Source organism: Haemaphysalis longicornis, unplaced genomic scaffold, assembly GCF_048455015.1.
Source record: "Haemaphysalis longicornis isolate Haplotype H1 unplaced genomic scaffold, Haemaphysalis longicornis Haplotype H1 scaffold_1, whole genome shotgun sequence".
Taxonomy (NCBI): Eukaryota; Metazoa; Arthropoda; class Arachnida; order Ixodida; family Ixodidae; genus Haemaphysalis; species Haemaphysalis longicornis.
Window position 1 is genome coordinate 386,059,696 of NW_027526203.1, and position 21,383 is coordinate 386,081,078.

Consider the following 21,383-nt stretch of genomic DNA (forward strand, 5'->3'; position numbering starts at 1 on the left):
CATTCGGATATTAAGGATTAGGGGTGAATTTTGCGCATAAAGTGAAAGTACCGACATGCTTAGCTTACGTGCTCGTGAATGTAAGACCAGTTGGTGGTAACAGTTAGCTACAGATAGTGAATCGACTCAAAACCGCGCTTCCCGATGCACGTTTTCATGTTACTAAAAAACGAGCCACACCCTCCGCAGTGGCTCAGTGGCTAAGGCGTTGCGCTGCTGAGCCCAAGGTCGCGGGTTCGATCCCGGCCGTGGCGGCTGCTCTTCTTGGGTAGGCGAAAAGCAAAAAACGCTCATGAGTCTACATTTCGACGCATGTTAAAGATGCCCAGCGGTCTAAATTAATCCGGAGCCCTCCACTACGGCGCGCCCCATAGCCCAGGTGCACCTCGGGGCGTCAAGCCCCACAATCAAATCAAAATCAAATATAAGAAACGTGCAGCTGCCCTCACTTCCTTCTGTCACCATCGAGGTTTATACACTTGCACTGTTCCACAATTTCTGCCCCGATTTTCGACCAGCATCTACATCACCATACACTCCTTTTTTTTCTGATCGTTGTAGCAACACCGTGCAGGTTCAATACCCCCGCCCAAAAAACTAACAAATGTTCACAATCGCTCTTTGGTCGGACGTCTTTAAACGGGAACGTTCAAACAGATAGCTTTGTTAATACTAAGGGTGTAGAAACCTTTAAAAAGTAATTGACGCCATCCATTTAACCCTAACAAATTTACACTGACCTACCCAATTCATTTGTCCAACATCGTATATCCTTCCCAATGGTTTAAGGTATTCAGAAGGGAAAAGGTTTGGGCGTGTAAGGTTCATAGCGACACAGAAAACAAGCGCATTAATATACAGTGAACGAGGCGAGAACATAGCGCTTGTACTGTCCTCGCCTCGTCCTGTTCCTTACTGGGCTTGCTTTCTGGGTGGGTAAAAGGCATTCTGCCACTTTCCCTAAACAACTGTGTGTTTTCGCCTATTTCTTTGTTTTGCCTGCGCTAAATGTGTCCTGGAACTTCTTTTGTTTTCATTCACTTGTTGCCCATCCTCTTCTGCATTCGCTGATAATCCGTACGCCCCTATGTAATGTCCATTTTTTAAAGGCCAGAGGCTTGTCTGAACGCTGAGTAGGGATACTGCGTACCGTCTAACGTCCGCCCATCTGGCCAGTTTACCTACATTCTTTTTGTCCATGATTTTGTCTCTTAGGAGCGGAGTGCCTTAAGACCGAAAATGTCGGTCCGCGTCCGTGCGCATAGCATTTACAATCGCAAAAAAACCACACAGGCACCGGCAGGATTCGAGCCTGTGTCTGGTAAACCAGACAGAGTTAATGTCAGTCGTCTTACCCATTGGGCTACGACCGTGAGGTACTACCCGACTGACAAACGGCTTACTCCCTCGCCTATAACGGTGCGGAGTACCTTAGGACATCCCAATGTGCGCACACCACTACCAAGCAAAAATCAAGCGAAATTCGATTTGAGCCGTGAGTTGCAGTTTCATTTAGGGAATACTCAAGATGCAACTCACGGCTCAAATCGAATGACGGTCGGGGCGCAAATCGGATGTCACTCTGGACGCAACTTGGATGTCATTTCGAGTCCCTGTACTCCGCACCCTCGCCATCATCTACGAAGTGGATATGCTGCCATTTTTTAGTTACCTTTACTCGTTCTTTTCTCGCTCCTCAAGCTCCACTCTCCACATTTTTATTTACCCTTTCTTTCTGTTTAAATCCCTCCTTTCCCACTTCCCATGTGAAGGGTTGCCAACAGGACTCTCCTCTGGTTAACCTCCCTGCCTTTCATGTACTGTCTTATCTTTCCTTCCTTCCTTGGGAACCCTCGAGGGAAATAAACAAACAAATAAATAAGCATACGGCGAGCACACACTGGCGAAAAGCGCGAGAATTTTAAAAACGGATAATTTATGAAGCGTTTTTGTTTTAAACAGAAAGCAGATTGTTTTTTTGCGAGTGCCGTGAAAAAAAAAAAGTAAAGATGGACTACGCAACTGTGCAAGTATTGGTTAAAGAGACCCCATTGAGTTGCATGCAGACGTCCGCAGCCATCGGGTGTCACGTATATTTGTTCAGGCAAGGCTGGCTCCAGTGGGATTGAAACGAACAATGGGGTACTTTTTTGCATATATTTGCATTCCTTTAGGGGGCCTATCCCGCCGTGCTCTGCCTGATAAACCACGTGTTTCTCTGAACGATACGGCGAAAAACACGAGGGCCCTAATAAAAGCACAATGCGGCGAAAGTCGGGAAGAATTGAAACTTTCTTCTCAGCTCTTTTGCGTGAAATCTAGAGCGTGGGCTTTCCAGTCGAGTTAACTCTCCACGGGATCTGGGGGGGTAGTCGAACATACGTCCAAGAAAAATGCATGGAGCAAGTTAGCAACTAGAGAGAGAGGCAGAGAGATAAAGAGAAATAAAGTATGTGAGTGAGAGAGGAAGCAAGACAGAGATAAAGAAACAGCAAGTGCAAATGGCGCTCTTTTTCAAGATTCGGGCCCCAAAGAAGACAAAAGGCAGAAAAGGGTAGGTAAAGTTGTGCCTGCGTAAAGAAGGGGTACGCGAGGGGTGCTGAAGCCCGCTCATAGAAAAAGCAGCGCCCGGGGCGCGACTTGACGTTTGCTCAGACCCGAATAGCAAAGGAACGATGTCAGCATAAACAAATGAAAGCACACCGAGCCACGCGAAAGAGATGAAAGCGAGTAGAGTGGGTCGCGCGCACGGAAGCATTGCCAGGCCTGCGCCTTGATACGCTCCCTTGGCGACGGCATTCCCCGCGGCCCCGGCTGCCGCAGCGGTGACCATCCCCGACGTCCTCCGGGGCCTCGGGGTCCAGGCGAAAAAAAGGGAAGGAGGGATAGGCGATAATTTTGCCGACGCCTTTCTCCCAGCTTCTCCCTCCATCGCGCGCCCTCGTGCGTCCAAACTTGGTGCTAGACCGCGTTCCCGAACGGCAAACGACTTCAAGGGGGAAGCTATATGCACTAAAACGGTGTTTCAGAATTTTTACGGCCCTTTCTTACTCGAACTCCCACGGAAACGACTGCCCGGGGATTTCGCCTCTCGATGCGTTTACCGAACTTGCTTGATATGCGGCTGCTTTTCCCCTGCGCCTTTCTCTTCGCAGGTGCCACCGTTTTCCACGTTAGCGGCTTCCCGGTTCTCTCGCAGATTAAGTTTATATCACGCCGGACGTCTGGAACCACAGCGGCAGGGTAACAGTTCCCTCGTGCTTGAGTGCATTCGCTCGAACAGTCTCGCCAAGGCGAAACACATCAAAACAGGTAGGAAAGAGAAGTTTTGTCGTAAGAGCGCGGTTTTGTGCAGTTCGAGTCAGAGACAGGAGCTACTTTTTTTTTCATTTTTTTGCGCATTAGCAGAGACACTTAGGCGTCTGAAAGCACTGCGTAAGCTATAGTCATCGCCAGCACGGAGCGGCACTGCGTGATTTGCACGTCGCCGCAGATACGGCTTCCGTTTCTGCTTTGCTTTTGTGGCTTCTTTAAGTGGCTATCCAATGCGTTTATTGTTGTAACTGAAAGAAAGCCAGCCAATAGCCGCTACACCGCTGTAATGACGTAATCCGAGCTCTCGAAGAACGCAAAGACCGGGAAAGAGAGAAAACGTTCTTCAGCAAGCTTCTGTCTGATGGGCATAGAGCAGTAATTTTGGGCGGAGGTACTTTGTCACCTCCTATTTGAAAAACTGAGTGTGTTCTTTGACTACGTTTTAAACCGTTCAGGATTCTGGAAAAAGTTGAAAAAAGTGCTTCAGGGTCCCTTTAAGCAAGCCTACACGCAGGGCTAAGGCGTACCCGTTACGGCATTGAATTAACGTTTCGAAGCGATGAGGCTGCACGCAATAGTCTAGCCGAACTCGTGTAAGACCGGAAAATAGCGCAGCTAGAAAGACTCTCTAAACACAGCACAGGTAGACACATCCTACAAGAGCCTCAGATCTCCTGTGAGACGCAACACGGAACAAATATTGATACCCTTACTGAGGGCACCTAAATACCGGGGCCGTAGCCAGAAATTTAGCTCGGGCGGGGAGGACGGGAGGCGGGGGGGGAGGGGGTATTTTGTGCCTAATAAGTTTTTTGTGCCTGCCCTAAGCAGCGCTAGTATTGAACCAAAAGTGTAAAACATAGGTATATTAGTTCTTTTTGGTCAGATGACATGTCATCACCCCGATACAAAGGGGAAACCAATAGAAATCATCAAATCATCATCGGGGAGGGCTGAGATGGCACCTTGACCTGCTCCGTATGATTTTTCAATGTATGAAAAATATGTATAATATAGTAATATATTATATTTATATTATAATATGTATAATATATACATAACTATATAGCCATAACTGAAAATATTAACTATTAAATGAAAATACACAGCTTTTATCTTTCACGAACAATATAAATAAAATATTTCATTAAAAAATTTGTTATCATCTTCCAAGAATTGTTGATTGATTGTAGGGGTTTAACACACCGACGCAACGCATGCGATGAGGCGCGCCGGATTAATTTTGACCACCTGGGGATCTTTAACGTGCGCCGAAATCTCGTACACACGGGCGTTTCTGCTTTTCGCCTCCATCAGAAAAGCGGCCGCCACCACCGGGAATCGAACCCGCGACCTCGTGCTATGCAGCGCAACGCCTTAGCCACTGAGCCACCACGGCGGGTTTCAAGGATTGTGCTATCACTGCTTGCAATTTTCTCTTTTGTCTGCATAAGAGTAAATAGCACTTTAAAAAATATGAAAATGTAGAATAAATATAAACATGTATGCTCAACAAACATGGAGGGGGGGAGCTGAAGCCCCATAGCCCCCCCCCCCCTCCCCCCTACGTCTCTGCTATATGCATACCCTCTATGCCCATGCAGGAACAAGCATCCCGTGCATAACCTAGAACGCAGAAACGATAACGTCCGTGCGTTGGGATTTGGGCGCATTAAAGATCCTCAGGTGGTCTAAACTGACCTGGTGCCCTCCAATACGGCGCGCTTCATAGACCGAATGTAGCTTCGGCGCACAAACCCCCAAATTTGGATTTTCTTTCAGCGCAGAAACTGAAAAGCCAAAGCACTTCAAAAGCGATTCGAACGCGTCGTTGGCGTGGTCTCCGTAGACGCGGTCGAGTACCGTGACCATAACGCCATTGCGGTAGCAGTTGTCGACAGGCAGGTGCGCCATTCCATAACCTCCGGAACGATCCGCACGGTCATACGAGAGGTAGGAAAAAAGGCACCCATTGCCCTAACACTTGCCTACACTACAGTGACATTTATAATGAGGGATTTGAAATCTATGATTACGAACTCCACCAAGCGGAGGATCTCACCCGAGGACCAAGAAACCCTCAAAGGATTCAAAGAGTCAAAACTTCGAGGGGTATGTGTGCGCCGGCATACTCTACCCACTCAGGGAACGAAGATGCTCATGAGGCAGCTCCAGGTCTGAGCTTCCGGGTCTGCCCAGAAACACCTGATACATCGTTTCACATGGTGGGTAGGGACCATATGGTGGCCTATGGGGATATAAACAATCATTACTGACTAGTTTCGCAAGTGACTTGGCTTGTAACATTTTAGTGAGTGTGAAAAGACGTGAAGTGCAGCAAAAACGCCTAAAGAAGTGTTTATTTACATAGTTAGAAAACAAAAACACACCGTACCAATGATAAAGTTAAAGAATGCGCATGCTCTTGCTTTTTATTATTTTTTTTTTGCATCAGGAGGACTACTCGAACATTTTTCGTCAGCAATCGGTCAGACAAAGCCCGCCGTTACAAAGAACGTTTAACGTTCGCAATTCCTCCCGAAAACCCAATTTATTGTTCCACCGTTATTTGAAAAGAGTAAACTATTGGAATAGTCTGTAAGAGGTATGGACGTACGAGAGAAAACATTTCCAACTCGGGCTACCTAAGCTAAACGACGCTAGTAATCTAACCGAAGGTCGTATTTGGCGGATGAACTGCGCCGCTGGGGTGTACGTTGTGCAGGTATCTTTTTCTTTACAACTTTTACAGACTTTTCTGATTATTAATTTGTTAAAAATAACGGCAGAATGATTAAAAGCGTTTTCGTAGGGCATTGCCAAGGTTAAACTTTTTTTGTAATGGCGGGTGTAGTCCGACAGAATCGCGGACGAATTGCAGGAGGGAAATATCCCCGTATTTATCCTCCTAAAACAGAAGAAAAGCAAAAAAAAATCCGCATTATTTTATTTGCTCACTGCTGCAACGTGGTTTAAATTTCCACCTACAAAAAAAAAAAAAAAGTCTGTTTAACGTTACTGCCTGTCCTGGCTGATTTTCACTCACTAAGACTTCACAAGGCAAGCCAATCACGAAGCGGACGCAAATTCATACTTTTCCCATAATTCCCACGACGGCACGCGGTTGCAGCAACGATCGCCGCACAAGCGGTGTCGCGGCAGCTGACAGCGATAGTGGCCAGGGTCAGGATATCGGCATTTTGGGGAACCACAAGGAGCCACCCGGGCGCTCTTGGGCCCCGCACTCGTCTCGGTGAGTGCCGACGCGAACGCAGAAGAGGAGCCCATCAGGGAAGCCCCGGTAAACCGAGCCTCTACGGCGCGGCATTCCGCGAGCGGCTGAGACCTCGGCCGGCTTCATGGGCCATCCCGAAACCGCTCACCTCTTCTTTCCCTTCGGCCGGCGGCGGCTCTTTTCCCTCCGGCACGCCTTTAGCGACCGAGGGGAAAACAAAGACGGCCGGCTGAAACAAAACGTTGTCTCTGCTCCTCCGCATTCCCCCCGCCGCCGGCACCCAGTCGAGCTCCGTGGTGTTCGGCTTTCCGGCGCTATTTATTGTTTCGAGTCGGCGGGCGAAGTGCCCGGCAGATTGCATAATACTCGGGCGCATTCCACTCCGGGCGGACTCCAGGAATGCAGCCCGAGCTGCGCCCTATCAGAGTTCCCCCGTTTCTTCCCCGCTCCTGCCCATACCATTATTATTTCTTTTTTTCGCTTCCTCCCTCCGTCAGGCACACGACAGGCCCCAGCGGCGCGAGACAGATGGCCTGCACGCAGCGGCCGAGCTCCCCCGCATCGCCACCGGCACCGGCGGGAAAAGTTCCAGTGCCTCCGCATTCCACAACTTCATGGACGCGAAGTGGGATTAATACGGCGTCACAGGGAACAAAGTTGGCAGCCCCGCGCATATGGAACGCAGCGGTGCATAGCCGCGAAACAGGGGGAAGGGGGGGGGGGGAGGGGATGAAACGGTAGAGATGACGAGCAGTTCAAAGCGGAGGGCGGGCTGCTCGCGTGCGCTGATTTTTCGTTCGGGTCGGATTCGAATAAACGCCAGAAAACAGCGAGGCCCGGCTAGTAAAATCGTTCGAAGCTGGAGCGATGCAAAAGGTGCGGCCGAAGCCGTGGCCCGCGCAAAAGGTATCTTGACTGATGGCGATGCTGGGGAAAACCATCACGACGTCAGCGCTAGAATTTCGGAAGTCGGGCAGTTTGGGCCCCGCGTGGAAGCGATAACTTTGCGACGGTCGGCTCACCGTATACCGCCGTTCCGCGTGAAGTAGACGAAAAGAGAGGGAAAAACACGCCAGGCGAATTCCCTTGGCGCAAAGCAGGCACGTTTCTGTGCACTTTTCCCCCTCTTTTTCTTGCAGTGTGCCGCCCGTTGAGCTGCCGCTTGGGGATAATTTTCTTGCCGGTAAATACGATGTTACATCCGAGAAAATTACGGCGCAACCAAGAAGTTCGATCGGATGCAATCTCTTCGCTTACAATGACGGAAGTTCACGGCTAGGCGTATGCTTTCTGTGCCGCTGACTCTCTTGGCGAGGTGTAATAGAAAAAAAGGTAAATGTAGTTTGAGTTGCGTTTCTTTAATACATTCTCGGTCACTCTGAAGATAACAAAGTAACTGTAACACAAAACTATGAACTTTACACAAAATGACCTTTATTATTATATTATATCTGCGCGTGTGTGTATGCGTGCGTGCGTGCGTGCGTGATTGTGGCAGTAAGACAGCTCCTAAAATGGCCAACGGTACAAAAAGAACAGAAGTGAGGTAACTGAGTTGAAAAAAAAAAAAAAAGGAAGCCGTTCCACTCAATGTGAAACCTGTCGGAAGGTCAGAGCAGTTATTCGCCATAGTGGGCTGTAGCGCCGTTATCCGCTCACTGCTACCACTCAACGCAATTCACCTTTCCCGCATTCGCAGTGCTCGCGCGCCCCCTGCCTGAAACTGCGCGAGCTGGAGTTGTGTTCTTTTTGTGCTTGCTTTTCCTCCCGTACGTTCCGGCGTTGCACTGCCACTTTTTTTCGCTTGCTACCGTAAAAACCAACCCAACGAGCGTTCCTAACTCAATGAACGCGGGCGCTGCCGGTTAATTACGTATACTTTGCCTCAAATGTACCTGCAGTTTTCTTTGCGCTGAACAACGGGGAGACGTATGACAAGATCCAGCGATTCACGAGTTTCGAACGGTTATGACTATATAAACCGCTTGGCTTTTGAAGCCTCTGGGTTACGCCGCGACTACAGTCGCTACGACAGAACGCCGTGTGGCTCTACTTGGGTCCAGCGAGCGAGCTACGACGACAAGGCGAGCCCCTAAAGTGCTCTGCACTTCAAAAAAACAGTTAGGAAATTAGCGCCTTGCTGTTAATCAAACCCAGAAACTCCGCAATGCGAGTCAAGTACTCATACCCGACATTACTACGAATCTGTGGCTCTAGCTGACTGAAGGCCGATCTTGTTAATGCATTGTGACCTTCGACTTAGAAGACATCGATAACCAGTACACGCAGCTCCACGTGCAGTGTGTTTGACGTTGCTTGACACGTTGTTAAGTCCAACCTGTTAAGCTCAACATGCTGAGCTCGACATGTTAAGTTTAAGGCTGAATATTAGCGAAATGGCAAACGTATTGACGTGTATTGGCCCGTGACGATAACAACAGCCGCCAGGAACTCGAGGCCGTTTCACCCTGTCTCATTTGGCTGCGGCGTCAACATACACACCCACAATTCTCACGTACTCACATGGCATTGGCCAATGACAGCTGCGGTCAGAAGCTGACGGCTGATTCACTAATTCCCATTTGACTGCGACGTTAAGATACACACCCACAATTCCGGCATACCAGTGCAGGGGGGTTGGCCAATGACGACTACAGCCGTCACGGGATCATGGCTGATTCACCAGTTCCCGTTGCCTGCGTCAACATACCCACTAGGAGAGCCCTCTAAATCGTTAATGCTGCTACGCCAGAAGTCGGTCACTGGACAAAGCTACCTTTGTTTCTCTGGGCCATTTCTGTTACGGGACGCTCTTGCCTTGAGGGGGGGAGGGTGCAGCAGCGAGAGGTGGGCATGTGGACGATTCGCATATTGCAGCAATATCTTCCATGTTGTTCAGTTTACTTTAGGGTCTGCTTTAAAAAGGTAACACCCAGCCTGTTTGCTTCGCAATTGGCGACCTTGCAGTCTAGTAGTTCGGTCGACCTACTGCCCTGTGCCGAGGCGAACTTGTGCGCACAAACTAAATGAGGGTGGAGTACCGCATGCTGTGCCGTTCATACACTTTATATCAAAGCGACTACGTTGGAATCGGCTACCATTTTATGGCGTGCATTGGTATTCATGTCCTAAACATTAAGTCCGTTCCCACTTGATACGCAACCGACAAAAGTGAGCTTCTGAGCTTCTTTTTGCGGCTAAGTTGTCTATGGCTAGGTTCTGGGTAAAAAAATTGTCCGTGGATGTTACCAACATATAGCCGGATACGTACACAGCTAATTGATCTAGTGTTTCATGTTTTCTTTTTGAAAGGCTGTGACGTTTCGGTCAGTGTATTCCCCGTCCAGCTTGAAGGGCTTCCGGAACGACATTTTGGCCTATGTGTCTTACGTGTAAACAAGCGCAAATCACCGGTTGCCCGTTTATGCGTGCACGGAGGGGGTGGGGGGATGCGCGCACGCGCATGCAGGCTCTATGCGCTCACAAATGACATGCCCGTTGTGCTGTTGGGAGATTTCAATGTGGTCTTCTCACGGGTCATTGGGACCTGAATGCTGTCCTCCGTGGTCGAGCTGTTTGTGTTAGTGTGTTACACAGAGTGTAAGATGCCTACAAAGCGAGAGAGAAATGTACAACACCATGTTTGTCCACTAAAATTAAACTCTAGTTCTCCAAAGTTTCATTCACCTAGTTAACTTGGAAGTATGTGTAGTAGCAAATTACGAACAAACGTGTTTTGTTTCGTCCACTCCTTGGACTGCGTCCAGCTTCGGTGGCTATTCTTCTTCAAGGAGTGGGATGGCGCTGAATTTGTTTCTTGCCTTTGTTTCTAGATTAAAACGAGACTTTACGGCAGTTTCGGTTGCAACGTGGCTGATCTTTGCATATATCTGAATCGTACACGTCTCATCGGATCACGCGCCGGGTTTTGCAGCCGCGGGCGTTTCTTGTCGTCTGCAGTCACCGAGACGCCCGTTGTTTCTGTCTCTCGCCGTGCACAATGTGTTTGCAAAATGACTTCGCCAAAAATTTTGCACGATGGTGAAAAAATGACTTTGAGGGAAGGCTTTGCATAAACGTGAGAAATGCGTACGTACCGCTCAGTAGTCCAATTGTACGCCCCAATTTTCCCAAAGGTTTGCTACGTCATATACGTGTCCTTCAACTGGAAACACTCTTTATCACGCAGAATTCGGTAATTTTTCCCCACGCTTGTCGTAACCTTGATAAAGCATTTCACTGAAGCCGGTTGCGGTGGCACAGAACGCTTGCGAAATTGATGCGCGCAACCGCTTGTTTCCGGTGTAGACTTTCGCTGTCGGTTGGTGCGCGTTCCCGGGGTATAATAACAGTTAACTGACGATTCCCGCCATCAAATAAACACCGCCGGTAATTCTTTTTTTCCATCGCAGCGTTGCACTAAACTTTACGCTGCTTCGGCATTAACTCCCAGCATGGCGATCACCCCGAATAGTGACAATTGCGAAAATAACCGGAAAACTATGTATAGAGTACAATCCAGGGATGTCGTTTTATAACTTTTTCATATTTTCTGGATTTTCCTGGTCTTTTTTTATTTTTCCTGTCATTGTTACTAATTTTTTTCCTGCTTTGTCTACGCAAGCCCGTCGCCACTCCCCTCTCTCCTGAACCAAATTATGCGTGTAGCCGTGCATGATATACATACGCACGCGGAGTACCAGCCACTTTTTCTTAGTGTCATGCTTGCACGCTTGCTCGCTCCCTCGCTTGCTCGCTTGTTCAGTCATTAAAAGGCTGGTAGCGGTAATTGCCATTGTCTTTTTTCCTATATACTTGAAACGATTGCATTGCTCATGACTCGGATAGAATCTTGAGATGTGTATGCAGGTATTTTTAATGACAGAAAGGATAAGACCAGCACTTTTCCTGTTTGCACGTGTTCACCCTCGATCTCGTTTTAACACCTCTTCATCATTTCTACAATGCGGAATCAACAAGCAAACAAAGTGTCGTTTTATAGTGAAAAAGAGGGAAAACTTTCACGTGGACAGGACAACTCTAGGCCGAGAGGGGAAGGGGGAGTACGAGGTAAAGGGTTTTGGTAGTCTGGGACATCTTGGGGTCCGTTGGTGTCCAAGAAGTGAGCCTGGTGGGCCCCTTGGGAAGGCGTAATAAGTTGCGATTGATGATTCATTGCAGGGTTTAACGCGCCGACGCAACGCAGGCGATGAGGCGCGCCGTAGTGGAGGGCTCCGGATTAATTTTGACCACCTGGGGATCTTTAACGTGCGCCGAAATCTCGTACACACGGGCGTTTTTGCTTTTCGCCTCCATCAGAAAAGCGACCGCCGCGGCCGGGAATCGAACCCGCGACCTCGTGCTCAGCAGCGCAACGCCTTAGCCACTGAGCCACCGCGGCGGGTGTAATAAGTTGCGTGAGTTTGGGAAGTGGTGAATAGGTGAAAGGAGCAGACTCGCAGCTCCATACTGCTCGCGCTGGGCCACTTTTAATGAAATATTATGTGATGAAATGCTATAGGCAAGGGCCCAGCCCACGGTTTTATATTTTCAAGTTCTTGTTTTGCTCTCCTCCACACCTACACCCTATTGATATCGCTCGTTTTACCTGTCAGACACTTTTTAAAAGGTACGCGCGACGGAGCCTCACCCAGCTTATTAAAAATAGCAGCGCCTATATACGAAACTTCTTGAATGCGGCCGAAACAAGGATAATCGCTAAGAGCCTGTAATTTGGGGGTTGGAGTACAAATTGTGCTCAAAATAAATGGTTTGTCGAAGAAAAAAACAAAAAAAGAGAAAATGGGATTTTTTTTTAAAACAACACGACCCGCATCGCGACGAAAGTAAAGAGTAGAAAGGAGTTTTCACTGACCGATGGAAACAGCGTCTGGTGTTGTCGTGAGGTGCAACAATGGAAGGAGGAAATAAAGCAGTGAAGGCGTCTCCGACAAAAGCAAGAACGTCCCGCGGAGACCATTACACAACTGCAACAGGAAACGCGCACGGGAGAAAATTACCTCGCACACTGTGTTCTGTAACGCTTTGCCGCTTGGCAGCGGAAGAGGAATACAGCAGCAGTTTCGCCCAACAAGTGGGACGAATGTTTCTTTCCTCGTCGCACCTATACTCTGCGGTCGTTTCGGCCAAGACGCAACACGCGGCGAACACAGTAGCCCCCGTGTTTGCATAGCGCCTCGGAGTCGCTGGCGTCATTGTGCGCACGAGCCCAAAATTTATGCTGTGTCAGACGCAGGGCTGCCCGGCACAAGATTATCTAGCAACAACGAAGTCTGCCAAAAACTTGAAATCTTGTATTTAACGTCTCCAAGAATCATGAACAGGCAAAAAAATAACGATGCGGAAAGTTGCGTCTTCCGCAGTTTAAAAACGAACCGCGTGTGATGACGTGATGGGCAGGAGAAGCAAGAAAAAAATTTGAAACAAGAATAAAGGGGAAAAGCGCGACGAGCGGGGGGAAACAAGAGCAAGTTTTTTGGAGAGGAACGGTGCCAAGGCGGAAGAAGAAGCTTGAGGACCATGTGGAAGGCGTGCCTTTCAATCAAAGTAGAGCGTAGACCGCGCGTCACTTTTCGTTAACTCTTGTCTCCCGTCAAACGGCGGCGCTGGCACGTCGAGCGCAGCGTGCCGCGATGTGAACAACCTCCAAGATCAACAGCGTCGCTGTATCGAGCGCGCCCTTCGACGCCGACGACGACCGACACATGGATAGACGGGCGCATCGGCGCGACGCTCGCTGACAAGGTATCCGACATGCTCGGGGAGGCCCCCGTGCGCGCGACCTGAAGGCCGGCTGCACGCGAAGTCGCCGCCCGCCCGCGGGAGCCGACTTCGCGCTGCTGGAATGGCCCGAAATAGTCGCGCTGCCGGAGGTAAGACGGGCGCGCCCCGAGTCAAAGGTGAGCCCCGGCGAGGGAAAGCAAGAGAAAAAAGAAGCCCGGTAGGTACGGGCCATTTCAAAACGTTTTTGACACGGCCCAGCTAGACGGGTCTACTTTTAGCAGGCTGCTTTGACGAATCGCGCAAAAAAAAGGCTCAGAACATTAGGACCGCTTCCTGAAATAGGAAGCCCCCACTGCCAGCCGTTAGTAGGTATTTTTACTTTAAGAGATTTCTCTTCGAGGAGTATTAGGTGACTCCCCGCGCATTCCGAGGGACGCACGCGAAAGTGTAAACAGACCGGCCTCGGTGTCCCCGTTAATAACTGATTAGCCCAGATCGTAGACTCGGCCTCGAATAGACGGAGAGACCGCCTCTCCCGCCAGTGGCACCACGACATATTAATTCGCGGTAGCCGCTCGCCAATCATATTTTTAAATTGGAGGCTTTCACAACATAAGCTCCGCTTTGCCTGCAGGGGTCCGCTAAGCTGCTGAGGCCCAGGCCATAACCTTGGAGCATACGGCGCTTACGCGCTACGACGCAGGCGAGCTTAGCTCCCGATGGGGCCGCCGTTAAGACCCGGTGACCTACTGGGGTGGCGGCACGTCTTAAATAACGACGCAAGAAATCAGAGCACCCCGACGGCCTCGAGCGCTTTTTTAGCGTCGTTCCAGGGCCGTAGCTGGTTCATAACGAAACACCCGACGTAGGCTGGTTCAAAAACAAAAAATATTCGGCGAACTGGCAGGAACCCCGGACTTTGGAGGTTTTATTTGTTTTAATAAAGCTTATCAACAACAACAACTACTACAACTCAAATAACACTCCTGCATAGACCTCCTACATTCACTCTTTATCGGCACATGACGCCAAAGCATGGCGTAACGACGCCAGCTTCATATTCTGAAAGCAGGAGAAGCTCGTTCTCGAAGTTAGTAACTACGAGCCACAATAACTGCGCCTCCAGCTGAAAGAGATGAAGGCAGGCCGCTTAGCTAACAACAAGTTTTTCGTGGGGTTTGGACCAAGTTTTGGTCCACGCTGTTCGTCCGACACAGTTTTTCTTGCTCCAAAAAAAACATTAGCGCCACCTATACGCCTTCCATAAAAGTCAGCCAGAAGACGACATTTATATAGGCTAGACTTTTGCAAACTACTACCACTGGTGGCACGGTTCATACATGCCAACACTGCTTAGCGCGCAGATAGCCTCTGGCAGATTTAAGGCGAAACACTACTACATCAACAAAAATTGCACCGTAGTTTTAATTAAAACTTCATGTCAGATCGGTTTTATAAACATAGAAAAGCCGGTTTGAAAACGGCGTCGAAGAAAGGCAAGACCAGAACGAAAGCAAAAAAAAAAAAAAAAACTCAGCCTTGCATTGGCGCGAGCGGCGCCAAATTCAATAACAACGAAACATTAAAACATGTGCTTTCCGGGATAAAGATGTCGTGAAAGAAAGGCGAGATAAAGGCACAGCAGAACAAATGGTGGAAAGAAAATATTCTTCTTGACGCTGTCGCAAGCGGCAGCGGCCAACAACGGTGTTCGGCTGGTTTAATCAGCAAAGATCTGGTGAACTCCGCCTGATCGCCTAAAAGGGAAGCTCGACGAAGGTGATTTCACAGCGAACGCTCCACGCTATATCACAATTCCGCAATAGCAAGTTTGGGCCCAAAGGACACAAAAAGTCGCATGTCAAATCTAAACCTTCATACTGTGTGGGCAGCACAGTCCGCTCATGAACAATAAGTTCAACCGTAGTTGATGGTACTTACACGGAATATAGAGCCACATTCTACTCGCGTTAGCCCCGTCGTGAGTAAGCAACGCATCAGCATGAGTGTAGGGTCAAAAATCTATTGCACCCCGGGTGAATTGCCGCAACATATTTAAGGGTGAAAATTTGGGCCGAAACTTCCTGTTGGGGAATTGTCATTGGAGAGCAGCATTCCTCGTTGAATCGTCTTCATTGCGCTTTCCTTTCAGGCGACTGGGCGCAGCTCACTCGATCTGTGCTGTTTAACCCAACCCAACAGAGTTGGTGCGGGTCGAACCGAGTTACTTCATATTTTGTTTTTGCTGCATTTAAAACCGTTTGCGAGAGCGCGAGGAAGAATCGTTTCTTATCTTTTTTTTTTTAAAGCAAAGCTTTTTACCTCTACCCCCCAAGGGTTCTTCCGCGACCGTTGGTGTCACCAGAAAACTCCAGCGAACAAATAAAAGAATTTACTGGCACCGCCGGGAATCGAACCTGGAACTAATAGACTAACAAAGAGAGAGCCCGTTGTCTTACCGATTTAGCTACCAGCCCACGCGAAGACGGGGAAGACAGGTGGTGTACTCACCAAGCACATCTACGGGTTTACCCCCTGCGTTTTCGCTGAATGCCACGTGAAAGCGTCACGCGACCACTCACGCCCGTCTAGCGGCCCTGTGCGCACCTTGCTCATGAGCTAAGAGTTACAAAAATTAAAGGAAGCTAATACCAATGCATGGCATCTCACTTCTAGTACGCTAATGTGCTAAAGCCTGTAGCCTCCAGTGTTCACGTGAAAACTCACAGCTCCTTGTCGTTCCCCCTCACGCCTAACGACACATCAAGGAACACATTCAAATACTCCTTGATGGCCAGGCCATCACTCCAAGCCCCAGCATCAAGATCCTGGGCCTACATCTCGAGGCTAACACCAAGTGTGACGTCTCCTTGCAGCGCCTCAAAAACAGCATTAATCAAATCATACACATGATCAGGCGAGTTGCCACCAAGAAGCGAGGCCTAAAGAAATCCGGTACCTTTCGATTAATTGAAGCTATTGTCCTCTCGAAAGTCACTTACGTGAACCCCCTGTCGTCTTCTCAACAAGGAAGACATAGAGATGCTTTATATAGTGATTAGAAAGGCGGTCGAGCAGGCCATTGGTCTTCTAATGAGTGCGTCCACAGAGAGGCTGCTTAGCACGGGGCTCCACAACACGGTGGAAGAGCTGATAGAAGGCCATCTTTCTAACCAGAAGGTCCGACTCAGAACTGCGGTAGGTAACCGCATGCTTCACCAGAATGGCTGGGCAGCCCAGAATGTCACTCCGCTTGACGTACACCCAGACTCTTGGCGACTAAAACTAAAGATGCTCCCTTTGCTTCGAAATATGAACCCCTCACATGACGAGGGTCACCGAAAAGCACGGGCTCAAACGCTAAACACCACCCTCGGTGGGGATTATGCAGTTATCTACACAGACGCCTCCAAACATCGAGGGCAGCAATACGCCATCATCGTGGCTACCTCCAGAACCAACCTCCTTGCGTGTACCTCGCTTAGGACCCGAGAAATGACGGCAGCAGAAGAGGCAGCCATCACCCTGGCTCTCACTCAACCAGGGGTTCGGAGTGTAGTCACCGATTTCCAGCAAGCCTGCTGGAATTACCAGTCGGGCTGGGTGTCCTGACCTGCACTGCGCGTGCTAAAAAACCACTCCCCAAACGGTTCCATTCAGCTCATCTGGACCCCCCCCCCCCCCCCCCCCTCACGCTTCAACGGAGGGCAACAAATACGCCCACTCAACAAGCCTGCGCTTTTACCTCCGGTGCTATGGAGCTGCACGAGGACAGTCACCCGCTTGTCACGTTCAGGGTGATAACTTAGCATTATCGCCTTCTGAGACAGACCGTGCCTTCGCCTTACCCTGACCTTTCCAGAGAACAACAAACTACCCTACGGCTCATACAATCCGGGCTTCTTCCCCCAGCCTACACGTCTTCCCTTAATGTACCCGAATCGCTACGACGCTGAATGTAAATTTTGCTCAGAAGTAGGAACACTCCGCCCCGTAATCGTGGTGTGCGACTTTAGCCATGAGCACCCTCCTCTCTTTCCGTCAACTACCCAACAAGAGCAATGGGAGATGCTGCTGTCCAGGCCCTCTCTACCTACCCAGCTTCAGCGGGTGGACAGAACACAGGCCGCGCGGACTGCATATGGGCCCCACAGAAGAAGGAATCACTCCCCAGGGCTGCACTCTGGGCCGTTCAGAAATCTGAACAGAAGTATTTCTTCCTCCTCCTTCTCTGCCGCAAATCTCGTCGCCTCCGCCCGCGGCGCAGAGACGGAGAAGTCAGATCGTCTAACACCAGGTTGGAGCTTTAATTTCATAAAAAAAGTTTCCACTCTTTTGCTACACCAATACAACTCAACCAAACACGTTCATGCATCATGCATTGATTTAACCTTACCAAGAATATCTCTTTGAAGTAATTAATGGTGTGGTTAAGTGCATTTTCCTTCTCTCTGGTTTTACTATTTGTAGAGCGATGTGAGTGATTTTAAGTGACGTCGCATGGGTAATCGTTATGGGTGCCGTTTACAGCTTTGCTTTCCAACCACATTCACGGGGTGGATTGGCGCGATTTTTTTGTCCTGGTTTTTACCGCGCAACTCTTTCACGCCGTTTTTTATCCCATGCAGCTTCTCTTTTCATTGTTTTGTTTTTCTTGTGTTTGGCGCCGCTCGCGACAGCGCGTGGCAGAGTCCCATTATTTTTGTTTTTGTTTTGGTTTTGTCTCGTCTTTCTCCAACACCGTTTTTGAACGAGGCTCTTATTTTCGTAAAACCAATCCGAGGTGAAAGTTTAACTAAAAGCAGACTGGAGTTTTTGTTTATGTACTTATGCTTCACCTTAAACCTGCTTAAGGCTACCTGTGCGCTCAGCCGTGTTTACGTTGTATGAACCGTGCCACCAGTGGCACTATAGTTTGTAACGATAATTGAGCGAAAACTAGAGGGAGTCAGGTTCCCCGCGATAAAGAACCACAGAAGTTTTGCTTAGCCCAAAGGTAACTAAACTTACATTGCGCTGGAGCGCCGCTTAAACGGCTCGCACAGATAGAATTTCCATCGGCCATGAATATCATTGCGACTATAATTTTACGACCGTAAAATTGTAAAAGGAACACGGACAAGGGCGCAAGACTGCACTATGTACACGGCATTAGGGAGCAAACAATACTGTTGAGACGATGTTTGAGGTGTCGAAATGAAAAGACAGTTACCCTGAAATGGCTGGAGGTTCTCAGGCTCCGTTTGACTCGCTCTTTTGTCTTTCAACTACACTTAGCCGCCGGCAGGGAGTGCACTATCGTTAACGATGGAAATGGATGTTTACGAACTCATCATGGCTGAAACGGCCGATATCGACCAGCCCGAAAAAAAATCGCAGACCGAAGACCTCCTGGTCCACCTAAAAGCGGGACACCGTGAAGATCGATAACGCGATAAAAACGCCTTTGTACGATATGTAGCTCTAATATAACGATAATGGTGACTAGCGCGTTCACCAGCCACTGTCGGGTTGCAGAGGACAAGTTAGCTTGTTGTTTATTCGTATACGTGGCTAACTTCGAACACATCGGTGGAACACAGCGAAAACATTTCTTCCTCGCTTTATGAATTCTTATGTAACCCCACTTACGTCATTATGCCGGGAGCGCAATTTTCAGGCATACAGAAATTTGCCTTAATTTGCATCTTTGACTGGAAAAATTTCAGTGAGGACATTGGTTACTTGCTGTAGTTCACCCTGAGTTGTTCCCTACCAGCACGGTAGCGTTGAGACATGCGCTGTGAAACCCCTATAGCGCTTTTTTTTTTTAAATTGCCAGCTAGACACTTTTAATGAGTCTCTCTTCCCTTTTGATTATAATACGAGATGAGTAAGTCCTGTAACTGGCACTTTGAAATGTATTCGGTAACACTTCTTTTTGCCTCTCGTATACGAAACCACTCGAAAAAAAAAAACATATCTTGGTTCATTCATCCTCTACAAGAATTGAATGTAGATGTTCCTAGACGCCAAGTGCAACTTTTACGTGAACTGCATGTGGCAAACCTGGTGAGGTTGTATGTGGTGCACGCGAAGGTTCTGTTTTCTGCCTCTGATGGAGGAGGACGGGTTTGGCAAGTTGTAAGGGGATAAAAAAAAGCACGTTACTCATAAGTCTATGAGACTCGGTGACTTCCTTCAGATGGTTAAAATGCGGGGCCACCCCAGCCTCCTTGACGTGATCAGCGGCTAGCGAATTCCGCGCCAGGACGCGCACGCGGGTCCGATTCCCGGCCGCGGTGGCCGCTTTTCTGATGGAGGCGAAAAGCGAAAACGCCCGTGTGCTCGAGATTTCGGTGCCCGTTAAAGATACCCAGGTGGTCAAAATTAATCCGGAGCCCTGTAATACGGCGCGCCTCATCGCCTGTGTAGCGTCGGCGCGTCAAACACCACAATCAATCAATCAATCAATCAATCAATCAATCAATCAATCAATCAATCAATCAATCAATCAATCAATCAATCAATCAATCAATCAATCCCGCACCCTTCTTGTCTCTAACGTGTTGCTCTGGCCATCTGTCAGAGCTTTAGGCCGCCAGAGCTTTAGGTCGTTCGTCAATAAATTGGCTTCCTTCATCCAGGATTGTTGTTACGCAATGTTGTGCTGGCTGCTCTTATTTAATTCACTGGCGACACCATGACCTCGTAGAAGGCCATGAGTAGCACTCTTCGACGAAATCCCTCGCTCTAGAAAGTTTGATTGCGCTGACCTAAACAGCAAGAGTCCTTTCCTTGTAATCAACCGACCATCATCACAAAAGAGTACTTTCAGGACTGGGGACGTTATGCGTATTGTCATATCCTGGAGGTACGGAAACAACAGTGACTCCTAAGGCCTGAGGACCCTAAAACGTCCCCCGCAGCAGAAGCGAAGCTGTCATTAGTGATCAATCGTAAAACAATAAATAAATCGTCCAGATGGCAAAAAATCTTGGTTACGTTGCAGCCACTCAAGAAGTTAGAAACCGTATCGCCAGATTCCGCTGGAGATATCTGACACGAGACTCAATTATATCTACAATGTCTTTTGCATAGACATGGTATTTCCTACAAGTTCGCCAACAGAAGTGCAATGGACGAATCAGTGGTAATGCCGCACACATTGTTGTTACATGGAACGGGGAAACACGCCTGCCGCTGCAGTGCAACCCTAGTTTTGATGGTGGCGCATTTGTTGGGATTGGCTGGAGGAGATATCAGATACCGCTGCTTTTGCAGCGTACACGACCGATTCACCAGCCCCACAGTAAGTAAAACGAAAGTTTTCTTAGTGCGACCGACGGCGTTCTGTCAAAAAGCCATTGGATTCCTTCACAGACCGGTTGGTCGACCGAAATGCTCTAATAAGATTTCTGGACACGCAGTGGGTGCGTGAAACCGGGCTTCCATTGTGTCAAAACAATTACTTGAAAAATGCGAAGAGATAAGACAATACACGCATCGATGATGAAGAAGGAGTACAATAGTATACATTTACCTCCTAAACCACGTGTCGGTATACATTTAGATCGTTCGTAGATGCGGCAACTTAGTGTGCTAAAAATCGTCGCATGAACTCTTTCTTCGTTTGGAAGCAGGCTGAGCAGGCTGTTTAGCGGGCTGAGCTGCCCTGCCCAGCGAATACTACGACTCGTGCGAGGGCCTCGCCTTTTGCGGCCCTCGCCTCGGCCATCCGCCAGTTTTTGCCACGTGGACACAAGGTCTACATCACGGCCCCCTTCTCTGATTTCTTCAGGAATCCGGAGTGTATACGTATATATGATCTTTGTTATTCTGAAGGGCAGGCCTTGCGCCAATAGCATTAGACAATCATCATCATAATTCTGAATAGCAAACTGCTGCAAAATAAATATCGTAAGGGTCTGCCTAATGAGGCCTTTGAAATCATAAGGCTTTGTGCGAGCATTCACCCCTTACGTCGCTTTGCTTGACTGGCAGAAATTTCAGATATTTAGAAAATACGAAAAACTACCCCTCGTACGGGAGGAGGTGGGGGTAACTTATGGGTTGCTATTCACGTGCGGTAGCCATGTCTTTACATGGA

At 48.7% G+C, this 21,383-nt stretch overlaps 1 protein-coding gene across 2 annotated transcripts in view; it reads right to left on the minus strand.

Annotated features, from left to right (window-relative positions):
* Positions 1-21,383, minus strand: part of LOC144155235 (uncharacterized) — a 301,417-nt gene that overhangs the window by 251,428 nt on the left and 28,606 nt on the right. Inside the window, exon 1 of one of the 2 annotated variants that reach the window (XM_077686561.1) lies at positions 12,426-12,526. The exons of the other annotated variant lie outside the window; for it this stretch is intronic. The gene's annotated coding sequence lies outside the window, so the exon portion shown is untranslated. Of the gene's footprint in view, positions 1-12,425; positions 12,527-21,383 lie in introns of those variants that run through there. 2 annotated transcript variants of the gene reach the window in all.